Here is a 13,999-nt window from a genome sequence, read left to right as displayed (position 1 = left end):
CATAGTGATCTTAGACATAGTGAACTTCCAAATGCTAAAATCTAATATTTTATGAACATGGAGAGAGAATAACTAAGTATATATCTATATCTATATCTCTATATTTATTTCTATATCTATCTATATAGAGATATATACTTTGTTTTCTAAAATAATTACATTTCTTATTACCCATAAAACAAATGTTACTGATCTAGTCCTATGATGCCAATATTTCTCCCCAAGAAATTGTAAATAAATTCTGAAACCTATTAATATGGTTGACAAATATGTATGTGCGTCAGGAATCACGGTGTAGGAAACAGAAAACTCTGAGTTTTTCATTTATTTTAAGAACGGATGAACAAACAGGAAATTCGGTGCCTCCACATCCCTGGAGGGTTAGAGGAGGAAACTCAGGCCTGCTATGGGAATGCAACACTTGGTTTCCGGGCCCTGCTACCACAGTGAGGATCCAGAGGTCTGGAAAACAGCAGTGGTTGCAGCCAGCGGTGCCTCTGCAGCAGCTGCCTGCCGCTCAGAACGCCTGCACAGTCAGAATGTGGGTTCGAGCCCCGCGAAGAGTCCTGTCTGTTGCAGCCGGGCCCTTGGCTGCAGCCACTCCAAGAAAAGCATCCTCTGCCTCCCTGGCGTCCCTGCAGGTTTCCTGTCAATGAAGCTCATGAAGAAAAAACACATTTTGTCTCCAATCCAAGTAACAGAATCTAGCAGTACAGTTCTTAGCTTTCTAGTCTCTGAGATACTAAAGTTAACTAGAAGGGATTGAAAAGGTTGCCAAAATCTAGTAGACAACATCTAGTACAATCCGCCTCTTTACTATTAGAATCAATACACACCCCTTTGATATATATTTAAATGTGAAAACAGAAACAGGAAAAACAACACGCTCCCATCTAATGCAATGAAGTTTCGTGCATGTTAATAAGAACATACTAATCCCTTGTCAAAAAAAAAAAAAAGATATCAAATCCATCAGTTGCTTTTTTAACTCTAGATAACATTCATTCTCATTCTAATTTGATCACCATACCACTTTAATAATCATAAACCTGAACATTAAATCATAAAGATGTTCACTCTCACAAAAGGCAAACAAGATGGAGTATAATTTATGTAATATAAATGTAAATGTGTAGATGTAATATATAATATTATTTATATTTAATATATATAAGTGAAGCATATACTGTTGTATAGTCTTTGTTTCAGCCATTGTTTACAAGACCAGAGTTAGTCTTTATAACTTATTTATTCACCTTTCCATACCATATTCCTTTTGCTCTTAGATATCATTAAACTTTTCCAGGATATTTGACTTGATGAAATGACCCAGAACTTCAGTCTTGAAGATCAGGGTCCTTACTAGTCTTGTCTGTTTTAGGTTTATCTAGTTTTCCATTCATACTTACAATAAGACCTGAGTCAATCCCATAGGTTCCAGGAACATTCTTCTCTGCACTCACTATGGTACGGCAATGTACTTTCCTCTTGATAATCAGGAACACTCAGCCAAAACAGCAAACCCCTTGGTCTGTAGGTTCAGTGGCAAGAGGATTCTGAATGGCCCAGTGGAGCCTATTGCATCACTTCTTTTGCTTAAAACTCTTTCATGTGTGTTGCCAGTAAAACTTAAAATATAGTAGTATTTTACTACTTACTAGAAAACATTATAGAGCAGTATTTTATTCATATACTTTCTCTGTGTGCCATGAAATTACTACTTCATTTCTTATATTAACAATAGCATCTCTTCCCTACAACATATCCCATTTTTGTTTCCACAACTTATCCTCAAATTAATCTCTGAAAACATAAAGAGATGTATTTAAACGGAAAGCAAAGTAAATTTTTCCATCAATAAGCCTGAAAAGCAGGATAGATTCAGTATCATATCACATTACTTCTATAGATAGACACAGAGAGAAGAATTGAAAGAGGGGGCATACGAATTAAAAAAAAACCAAAAACTTGAGAGGTTGAATTGATTTGAAATGGAAAGTAAGCAGTTGGGTGAACTTTATTTTGTTTATAAAAACGTATATACATAAGAATACGTGCATTTAAATGCACACACTATATACACACATGCACACCATTTACACGTTTATTTTTCACCATCCTTTAAAAGATTTTGGACTTCCATATAATGTATTTTTAAAAACACTGTAAATCATATTCAAGTCACATTTCTTTGCGTTACATTATGAGAAGTAATAAGAAATCATTGATCAGCTTTGTATTTACCACTAAGGTAAATTTAAAATGCATTGTAATAAAGATATTATAAATATATATTATAGGTAGATGCTTGTTTCTTGAAACTTAACATACTAAGCAACACTTAAAATAGAAATTCTAATCTATAATGTTTGAATACCCACTCTACAAATTGTCAGTATTCATGGAAATAGTAAGCAATTTCAGGTAATATGTGTGTGGTGTTAGCATTTGTATATGTGAGTTTGAAAAGAAAATTTAGTAAATAAGATTGCAATAAAATATGAAAATATAAGCATTAGGAACTAACAAAACACGAAAGATCAAATTCATGAAGATGATTAACTTTTTAAATTTATAAATCTCACTTTGACCAACGTAGAAGAAATTTGACCAGTATGATAAATTTTGTCCTTCAAAAATATTAGCCATGTATACCCAAAGTCATGTGCATTGATTCTTGGTGTGATACAGTTGATGCAATAATTTAGAGAATATTAAAAGGAAGAAACAAGTAAGTACATTATCAAGAAACATTTTTAAACTGATATAATCATTCTCTCAAAACTCACAGAACCAGATTTTGAAACTACTAATGCTGTGCATGTACTAACAGTGTGTTTATATGTGAGTTAGGAGAATTCAAAGAAAATAAAACCTTGGTTATCATAGTGGAAATAATATCATATGGTGCCCATCTTTTAAAATGTTCTATATTTTTAAAGATTTTCTGATAATAAACAATGAGTTCCTTCATGTTTACATTTTTTAAAATTTCTTTTTAAAATATAAAGTATTGCTATTCCATTACAGTAATTTTGTCATCAAGATGTCAGACAGTTCTTGGCATTTCCTAATAAGTTATGTGGAGTAATTGGATCAGAGATATAACAAAGACTGGATCTATTTGAAAATCCATAATTACTTTCTGTATGTTGGGATTTCTGAAATTAGAAATTGTGTTTTATAGCACAAAAAATATAAATATTTACCTCTTATCAATTAGATAGGATGCTTTCAGTTATTACTTGATTTTGTTAATTTCATATTGAAACTGTGAATTTTAAGAATAGAATATATTCTAGAAGTAGATATTTTATTAACAAAAAGTGAAAGCGATCCAGTGGTTAGGACTCACACTTTCACTGCTGTGGCCTGTGTTCAATCCCTGGTCAGGGAACTAGTTCCCGCAAGCCACATGGCGCGGCCAAAAAAAAAGAGTCACTTCTTTCAATTAGTAAGGTTTATAATTGAAATGTCCTTCTGTAGAGGAAGGTGGACTCTCTAAGTCCTCAAATTGATAAAACCAAGGACGGCATATTTTAATTAAATAACAAAATAATAAAAATACTTGTTATTAATTTAAATGTATTTGAATATACCTCCTTAATGTTTAATGAGTATTTACTGTGTCAACACTCTTTGGCACCCATTCTCTTTGATCTTGGCCCTATGCCTACGTGATGGTTTAAGCAATCTACTGACCTTCATTTTTGGCTCCATGCAATGTCACTTCTATGTTCCCATCCTTATTGGGGTTTAAATTGTGCCCAGGGTCATATTCAGGAAAGATAACTGGCCTTCTGCCCTTTTTGTTAGAAATGAGTTAATTCTTTGAATGACCAGCAATCATTACACACATGTCATCTTGAATGGAAAGCCCACAGAATAAAAAGTTTTATTAACTCAAGCCACCAGTCAACCTTAAAACACTGGTATAGTAGGAGTGACAGAGAGAAGAGAGTCAGGAAAGAGAAAATGAGAGAGATAGAAATTAACAGCTAGAGTCACAAAGTGCCTGAGGCTTGAAATAAAGGAGAGAATGAAACAGACCAAATACTGCTAACAAGGGGGTAGAAACACTCATTTCCTTCCACCTATCCCTTTTAGTTTCCAGTGGATTGTTTGCCATGTGTCAGAATCACACCTTAGCAACAGTCTCCCATTTGAAATCTGTCCATCATTTGATCCTTCCAAAGGTTTATCTTATTGTTTTTTCCCGGTAGGGGAATTCTGTTCCCTAAGGTTTCTAACTGCACCCTCCCTCCCTCTATAAAGCAATCCACTGGACACTAGCGGAAAAACTACTATAACATCCCTAAACTACTGTAAGTACAATAAAATGAAATATACAGCAGAAGCAAACACAGGGAAAGTTGAACAATCTGTTCGTAAGCTAATATATTTGAAAATCTCTGTGAATAGAATGATATGAATTTCAAAAACAGAGTGATTAAGAAATAGAAAACTTAAACAGAATGGTAATCTTGAAATATAAATTTAAATTGCTAAAGCATTTCTCTGCAGACAGATGCCTGGTAATAGACAGTTTTACATTAAAGTTATTTAATTAAAAAAATCTCAATCAATAGAAGCTTTTAATGTGAGAAAAAGAGAACTTTACAATTTATGTAATATTATTCTAACACCATAAGAAACTTTAAAATGGCAGCACGGAATATTCTAAATGTGTAATATGGTTGCAGAAATCCTTATTACAATAATAGAAAGTCAAATGCTTCTTAAAAGAATATAAAAAGTACATTTAATAGCTATAATCATTGGAATCCATTCTTTGGAAATGAAGAACTCCAAGTCAATTCGTTTAAGCAAAACTGGATCATATAATCCAGAAATACAGTTCTGAACTAAGCTCCAAATGTTGCTGAAATCAATTGTTCAAAAACGTCTTAAAAAATATGACTGGTCTACTTTATATTCTGTTTTCCTTTATGGTGGTTTTTTCAGGCAGTTTTTCCATGTGGTGACAATGATGGCCAACATCAGTCTAAAAATCACCTTCTGTTAAATAAATAAGTCCAGGGAACATAGGTCAGCTCAGTAAAATTTACAGGGTGGGAACTAATTGACCTGACCTGGTAACATGCTGAACTCTCAGCTAATCACTGTGACCAGTAGAATGTGCAAATTTTTAAGGCCAGTCACTAGTAACATCCTTACTGATAGGAACAGGATTTGAGATTTCAAGTCTGTTTAAATTACACGGACTAAAAGTGGGTCAAGAATTTCTCCCGATAGGAAATTTCGAATTCTGTTAGCAGGAAGTAGCTGAGATTACTTACTAGTTGACACTTCTCATGGTATTCTTCTAAAGTATTCTCCTGAGAGACATGTGTTTTGCAGACAGCTGGAATCATTATGACGACTTGCATGACTCCAGACACATCTGAATTTTCTCTTAGTGGTCTACATGATGTTCAGTACTTCAACCATCCTAATGGTTATATAAGCCTCTAATACTCTGGATTAAATATATTTCTGTCTGAAATACCCATTACATGTTCTTTTTTCCCTGTCTGAACCTTGAATAATGTAATAGGCAAAAGCGAAAGATATGCACTAGAACAGGGGAAAACTAGAGGCAATCTTAGGAAAAATAAAGAGGTTTATTCTCATTGTGCTTATATATATTATTATTATATAAATTTACATTATTATCTACCTAGACTATTCAAATTAGAAAATTGTAAACCTTTTAGAACTTACAATTACGACAAATAAACAACACACATACCCTCCAAAATCAATAGCTTTCCTATGTAAAGCAGTTGGAATTATAATACAAAAAAGCTACCAAAATATGTGTTCATGAATATATCTTATACCAATTGGATCATATCACTTCTCTGCCTAAAGCCTGTTATCAATGACTTTCCTTACTCCTGTTATAAACACTGAAACCCTTATCTTGACCGATGAAGGCTGGAATCATCTAGTCTCTATTTCCCCTCCAGAGTCATCTCAATCAGTGATTGTCTAATGCAGGGGTCCCCAACCCCTGGGCTGCAGACTGGTACTGGGCCGCAGCCTGTTAGGAACCGGGCCGCACAGCAGGAGGTGAGCGGCGGGCGAGCAAGTGAAGCTTCGTCTGCCTCTCCCATCGCTCCCCATCTCTCCCATTCCTGCCTCAACCATCCCTCCCCACCCCCCCATTCATGGAAAAATCGTCTTCCATGAAACTGGTCCCTGGTGTCAAAAAGGTTGGGGACCGCTGGTCTAATGCTTGTCCTCCTCCTAGACATCAACTGCCTGTGGTCCAGGAGTGTGTCAGTCCTGCTCTTGTTTCTAGCCATCCACTACCCTGGCGAAGGCCTGGCACATCATAGGAACTCGGTAAATGTTTGGTGCATCTTTGATGACACAGGCATGGATTCTCACACAATGAAAATCTAAAATCTAATACAGGAACTTTTTTTGTATGCAATATAAAATATTGCAAAAATCTTCTGTCTTACTGAATTATTTTACACATTAGAGTATAATCAGAATCTTCATGGATTTTGTTTTAATTTGGCAAAAAAGATAAAATGATACAGAAGTTCTCCTGTAAATATATATATATATATTATATATTATATAAAGATATATGTATACGAATATTCATAGGAAAATATGATGATGACTTCTCATGCTGGCTATTCAGATGTACTGAGAAGTTATGCCACTTAAGCTAATGTGGTCCTGCTGTAAGAACAAATAGAGAGCAATAAATGGGAATAAAAATCCAAAAAAAATACACTTTAGTATAACTGACTGAGTCTTCATCAGAGAGAATTTTGTTGCAAACAAAAGAATCCATAGTGTTCAGTGAAAAAGAAGAATTTATTGGAATGACGAAAGGGTACCTCTCAGCAAACACTGCATTTCCTCTCAATAACTTACAAATGTCCTGAACATCCACCAGGAGCCATAGCAGCTGCTTTCCCTGATTTACTTTTTCTCCTTGAGGCATAAAATCTGTCACCACTCCTTTTAGGCATTTATTTTATTGTTTTATTTCTCTCTCTGTAGGTCAGCCTCTTCATGTAGAAAATGATTTCTCCAGTCCTATGGTTTCAATGACCAATATTAAATGAATTGACTAAGTCTCCAAAAGCCAGTTCCTAAGTTCCAGGAATAAGAACTGATTGACCAGCAAAGGCCAGGTGCAGGGTACCATGTATACTTCCCTCTCAGAAAGACAAAGAAAACTAAATCTCTAAGAAATAAGTTAGCAAGAATAGGGTATCAGCTTAGAAAAAGTGATTGGAATTCCTAGTGGAGATAAAATTGCCAACAGTGACTAAAATGTATTAACAATTGGAGCTGGAAGAGTTACTTAAACCTACTTAGATCCAAAATATTAGCTCTTGGTCTAACATTTCAAAGGTAAACACATTCCGGTTGGAACAAAGAAATAAATGTAAAAGTCATAAGAATACTAGAAGGAAATATAGTTATTTCAATCTTGTTTTAGCATTAAGAAGATGTTTCTAAGCACAAAAATAAGATACCAAAAAGATCTGGCTAAATAAAAATTAAATTCTCCATTTCACAAATTGGCATGGGTGCCAATGAAAACACAATGATGCTTTCACAAACTTGGAGGACGAAAAGATTCACAAATTATGTGGTAAGCCAAAAGATAATATTCTTAGTATTAAACAGCATTTGCAAATCATCAAAGTTTGAGGCAGATAAAACAAAAAAAGGAATAGCACATTCCAAAAGCAGGAAAGAACATAAATGGCATATAATCTTATGCATGATGTTTCCTCTCACTATTGATCTGAAACAAGTAAGTTTATCTGATATTGAGATGCTATTATCAAAATTATCAAGTACAAACACAATTCCAACCAAAATAAGTAATAATACCTAGCTGTGGGACAAATTATAGAAAATAAGAAATCGTGAACTGGTCTTGAAACTGGCAACTGATGCATTTTAGGTGACACTTTAAGAATTTATTTAGAAAGCCAGAGAGACATGCATTGACTAATAAAGTGAATTTTAATTGTATAAATTTATTCTAAGAACATGATAAGAAATTCATGTGAAGTGAAGAAAGTTATCTTCAAGTACAAGAAAAACCAGTCACAGCATTATTTATAATAGTAAAATAGGGAAAAAAAAGTCAAAAAGAGGGAATTAGTGAAGCTATGGCACATTCAGTTAATGGAATGACATAAGAAAATACCTATATTAACTATAAAAGTGCTGTCAGAAAATAATATCTTAAGTATTATCATTATAAATTATACAAAATCAAACAAATTTTGAAAGACATACATTGAAATGTCGACAGTTTGCCTTATTCGGCATGGGTTACTTTTTTCTTTTTAGTATTTGTTTTCTAATCAGTAACTTCAGTACAGTTGTATTAAATATAATAAGACATTATGAACATAAAGATCCTTTAACATTGGACAGTCTTATGTTTGAATCTCATCTTTACAACTCATTATATATAGAAGCTTGAGAGAATTAACATTTTAATGCTTATTTTCTTTACTATAAGCTTGTAGTATTGATGCCTACTCATAACTCTTGTATGAATTATTGTGTGGCTTAAATGGGTTTATATATGCTGATTACCATGTCTTATAAAATAACAAATGTTTCACACATGATATTACCTATTTAAAAATAGTACATAGATTACTTAAAATAAAAATTCATTTCTAAAAAATGGTACAGATAATAAAAAGTGAAGAGCAGGATGTGAAAAGTTGGTTAGGTATACTGCAAGTATATATATGTGTGTATCAAAAAAATCCCACATCATGTAATAAAATGGTACAAATAATATTGCATGTTGATAAGCTCAAATAACAGTTAAGTAACTCAGTCGTTACAGTTAAGTCAAGCATAACACACGGGTCAAAGGTGAGGTTTAAACTTTTCTAATTGCCAAGGACAAACGCTCACCTTCTATTAGTTTTTGGTGATTCTTAGTCAAATATGGTGTATAACTGCCAAACGTAATCATTTCCAGATTGAATCCACAATCATATTCACTTGTATCTCTCCTTTTTTAATTAATAAAATTTATTTTTAGAGCACTTTTGAGCTCACAGCAAAATTGAGTGGAAAGTACAGAGTTCTCATTACTCCCTGTTCCCACCCGTAGAAGCCCTACCCAGAGTCAGACATGTGTTACAATCGATGAACCTAAACAGGCATATCATTATCATCCAAAGTCCATAGTTCACATTAGTCTCTTTTTCTTTCAAATAAGAAACTTTATGACAAAACTCAAAGACAGAATCTCATTAGTATGAACTGTACGTGTAATATAAATAATTAAAAAAAAATTATGTCTGAACACTAATCATCTGACTTCTACAACTCATCCCCTTAAAGTTTATCATTAAAGATGGTTATGCTGATTTTTGTCTTTATTACTGAGGTATCATATAACATATGTCTAGTTTTCTTTTTTAAGGTAAAAAAATCTTAAAATATATAAACTAGAGGGCATCAGGAAAATTATGAAGATATTAGATTAAAGATGACTTGTTCACATTATAGTTGCAGGGGCCAGAATAATGTCTGACACAGACTCCAATTCAATTTAATGAATTTTTATTGAGTATCTACTATGTGCCTAGAACTAGTCTAGGGGCTTGAGAAGGTACAACAATGAACAAAACAGAAAAAACCTCCCTGCTTTCAATGAAATTACATTCTAGAAAGTAAGAGAGTTCATAAATGTAATGTAATATGGGGAAAAGTAGTAAGTGCTGAGGAGAAAAATAAAGCAAGGCAGGTGGGAGTCCTTGCAGAGAGATGCAGTCCTACACAGTTTGGTCAGAAGAGGCCTCACTGTGAATGTGATGTTTGAGTGACAGCTTGAAGGAGATGAGGGATGAAATTTTAGAAATATCTTGGAAACAAAGAAATAAAGTTAGAGAAAACAGTATTATAGACCTAGGATAGGAGATAGAGTTAGATAGATACGTTTGAGAGAAAGAAAATTAAATCTGAGAGGTAATGAAGCTATTAATTCTTTGCAATGATTATAAATAAAGACTTTGTGTTTTACTCTGAGTGACATGGAAAACAACTGAGAGTTGAGAACAGAAAAGTAACTTAATGGTTGGATATATTAAAATAATTACTGTGATTTATGTTGAATACCCTTGATATGTGGCATGGATGGAAACAGGGAGACCAGCTAAGAAGCTACTGCCATAATTCAAGTTCAGTAGGATGGTGGCTTGGACCATGGTGGTATGACAGCAATGAAAAGGAATGAGGAGTGATTGGATCAAATACACAGAGGGTACTATTTGTGAAGCTGTGTTTACAGGAAGAGAGAACTATCGACTTGTCCAATATACATAAGTTCTGAGAACCAGCCTTACCTTTATCAGTAGAAAACGTTGATGACCTCACTAAAAAATATTTTCAGTGAAGTGGAAAAGGAGAATGGCCACTTAGAGTGGTTTTAAGAAAGCAGAATTGGGGAAAGCAGAATTAGAAAGAGTATAAAAAACTCTTAGAATAATTTTAGCTGCAATGGGGAAAATAGAAATGTAAGGGAGCCAAAAGGAGGGGTGAGTCAAGAGAGATTATATTTTTAGGGTAGAATAAATAACAGCAGGATAGGAGTGATCTAGTAGAGAGAGGAAATTGACGGCATGAGACAGAGAGTACAGGAATACCAGATAGATGTTCCTGAGTAAGCACGCGACCGGTTCCCTACTTAGAATCGTGTAGCACGTGAGGGTACTGAGTTCAGGAGGCGAGGGGAACTGTCATCTAGCTCAGGCTTATTGTCAGCGCTTGTATCTCAACAAAGGGCTAAGTCCACTCAGAGGAGGAGGAGCCCTTTTCTTTGCAAAGAGACCTCATATAGAGATCAAGACCCTGGAGAGAGGCCTTTGCCAACGTTACATAAGTGGAGGTGTTGGCCTTAGACACACTAATAGGAGTGAAGTCAGAGTATGCAGGTATAAATGCTATCAGGAACATAGGTGTGAGGACAGGCGATTGGACCTCGTTCCTCAGCAAATTAGGAAGCAGGTCCATCAACTTCATTTGCGTATGAGGGAGGAGATGATGAATGTTTGAGGAGAGCAGGAAAGATAGAGTATAGAATAGTCATTTAAAAGAGTAGGAGAGAAAAGAATAGAAAGTTGAATTTCCTTAAGGTTTAAGGAGAATGTAAAACGAGATCAGGCAGTATAGTTATGTGTTTTTCTCCAGTTATGGCAGTGCTCAGATTCAGGACTGGATTAGTAAAGAATTATTTAATTAGAGTCAGGGTACAGCCAAGTTGCATGACAAAATTGAAGAAGAATAGTGTAGTCGAGGGTATATGCAGGGAAGTCATTAAAACAACTGACTGTGGAATTTAAGCTTGGTTTTTATGGAAGAGAAAAATATAAGTTTGATGAGGGAAAGTGAAAATAATGTGGGATCAATAAATATACGTCCCGGTGGCATAATGGCTTATTGGAGTGGGGTTGCTTGAGGCAGTGAGTACAAGCAAGAAGTCAGGAAGTCGAGCTGACAGAGTGTGATGCGTGAAATTGAGATTATGGAGGAGTTGCTATTATAGGTAATGCCAAGGACTAGGTCATGACTACGGAACTGAGTGGCCTGGGGAGTATGCAAGACAAGAACTTCACAATAGTTCAGGAAGCTGAGAAGCCACAGTATAGTTAGATTTTCTGTTCACTCTGAGGATTAAAATCATTAAAAATTCTGACAGCCAAAGTAACGGTGAAGTGGGAACTAGAGACATCAAGAATCAGTGAGAGCCCAGGGTATCTGTAGATGATGCAATGATGAGAGGTCCTAAGAGATAATACCTGATAACACGGGATTCAAATCTCTGTGTAAGACTGAGAATAGACTGAAAAGAACAAGGAAGTGCAAATATTGATACAAACCCCATTTGACTTAACAAGCTCAGTGCTAAGAGAAATATAGAGGAAGCAAAAATAAAACATAACCAAAATCCTCTCCCACTTTGGAGCCCTGCAGGGGAAGTTAGTAGTGTCCTCAGGGGAGATCCAGGCATCCACTAGAGCAAAACTGTAAAGGGCACTTTCACTGAAAAGGTTGAAGAAAGAAAGATTTTTGTGGTGATGAAACTTTACTTTTGCAAAAGTATATCTAATAGGAGCAACCTCTGGAGAATTGGGAAGGGCAGTGGCAAAGATAAGAGTCTTCTAATTTTTACTTCAATTAAATATTTATTTTTGGTAGCATCTTTTTAGTTTTAGTTTTAAAAATATTTTATGTGTTTTAAATGTCAGTACACACAGAAATGAATAGAACAAATGAGTTTTCCCAGAAAAATACAGCAGAACAGCAGTGCCTGAGATCTGTGATAATTGTGAATTGTTCACAGTGTACAATTCAGATTGGGTATCATGTAAGGTAATGATCCTTCAATCCTTCTTATCACTCTACATTCCTATTACTGTCTTTTCCTTTTTGTTTGGTGGTAAAAATCATTAGTTTGCTGCCTGCTGCCATATGGCTGCCACTATCACTGCTATATACTGTGTTGTGAAGAGAATAGAAAAGGGTAGTGCTGATCTGCCTTTATCCAAGGAAAATATAGGTAGCTTTTGAAAATAATAATGTCTTCTTTAGGTTGACCAATTTCTAACAGTTGTGAATTCTTTATCCAGCATTCCAATACAAGTTTCATGCATATTGATAATGTATTTTACATTTACCCCTTTGATTTTATCATCCTGACTTGTATCGTTTACCAGTTTTAGTTAGTTTTTCTGTGGGCCCTACTTATCACGACCATTTAACCAACAGTTTTGCTATGAAGGCATAGTAAGTTCAACAGTCTCTGTATTGTGTTACTCATTCACCTCTGACATACGTAATCAGTCTAAGTTTAAAGAGCCATTATCTTATAAAATCATGGTTCGACAGAGGTTCTAAATTACATTTATGAAGGTTGTGAGAAAATCCTTTACAAGGGAGAAAACTTGACCGGTCGTTTCTGGGTAATAGAGAAAAAGCTTTTTAGAGAAAGTAGAGACATTTAAAATATGTAGATGTTTGCCAAATGGAAATTATCTAAACGAGTGGGAAATAGCAAAACATGAAATGGAGATACCAAAAAATACAAGATAATTAGCATCTTTCTTTGTTTTTATTTATTTATATATTTTAATTGAAATAATTGTGACATATAACATTTTACAAATTTAAGGTATATAACATGTTACTTTGATGCATTTATATATTATAATATAATTATAATATATATTATAATTATAGCAATACTTAGCACCCTATCATGTCACATAATTATCCTTTCTGTTTAGTGGTTGGAAGAATTAAATTTTAGTTTCTTAGCAAGTTTGGTGATTATAATACAATATTGTTGTCTATGTTCACTGTCCTGTGCATTAGAGAGGGCTTATTTGTTACTTGCTGCAAATTTGTGTCCTCAAAAAATATCCATCCCATTCCCCCAACCCCCATGTCCTGGTGATCACCATCTAACTCTCTGTTTTTATGAGTTTGGCTTTGCTAGATTCCACATATAAGTGGTATCATACAGTACTTGCCTTTGTCTTACCTCTCTTAGTGTAACGTGCTCAGTTTCCATACACATTATAGTAAATGTGTATATAAATGACTTGATTTTTTTTAAATTACTGTTATATTTTTTAAGTAGAGGCGGCCATTTATGCCATTCCTGACATTTAAGAATCATAGCAGATTATAGATGTTGTATAAAACATGTATGCTGAATAAAAGATGAGCCTTGGAATTGGAGATGGAAAATGTTGGTAACTACTGCTACCTTATGCACAGTAGCCAGATTGACTTACATAATCCTTAACTCAAATAATCTTTAGGTAAACTGATCCTATTTTCCATTATTTTTGATGAACAACACTCAATTTTGTATATTTTTGAATCCATAAAACATTTCCAGGCTATCTGTAATTTTGACATTATCCATTTCACATTATCCCTGTCTTTTCCTTGCAGCAAGGCAACATTACCT

At 34.3% G+C, this 13,999-nt stretch overlaps 1 protein-coding gene across 4 annotated transcripts in view; it reads left to right on the top strand.

The window, feature by feature from the left end:
• LOC132362145 (cadherin-12-like) overlaps positions 1-13,999 on the top strand; it is a 359,212-nt gene that overhangs the window by 26,791 nt on the left and 318,422 nt on the right. The gene's annotated exons all lie outside the window — the stretch shown is intronic.

Source organism: Balaenoptera ricei, chromosome 3 (assembly GCF_028023285.1).
Source record: "Balaenoptera ricei isolate mBalRic1 chromosome 3, mBalRic1.hap2, whole genome shotgun sequence".
Taxonomy (NCBI): domain Eukaryota; kingdom Metazoa; phylum Chordata; class Mammalia; order Artiodactyla; family Balaenopteridae; genus Balaenoptera; species Balaenoptera ricei.
This window is presented reverse-complemented; position numbering and strand designations above follow the sequence as displayed.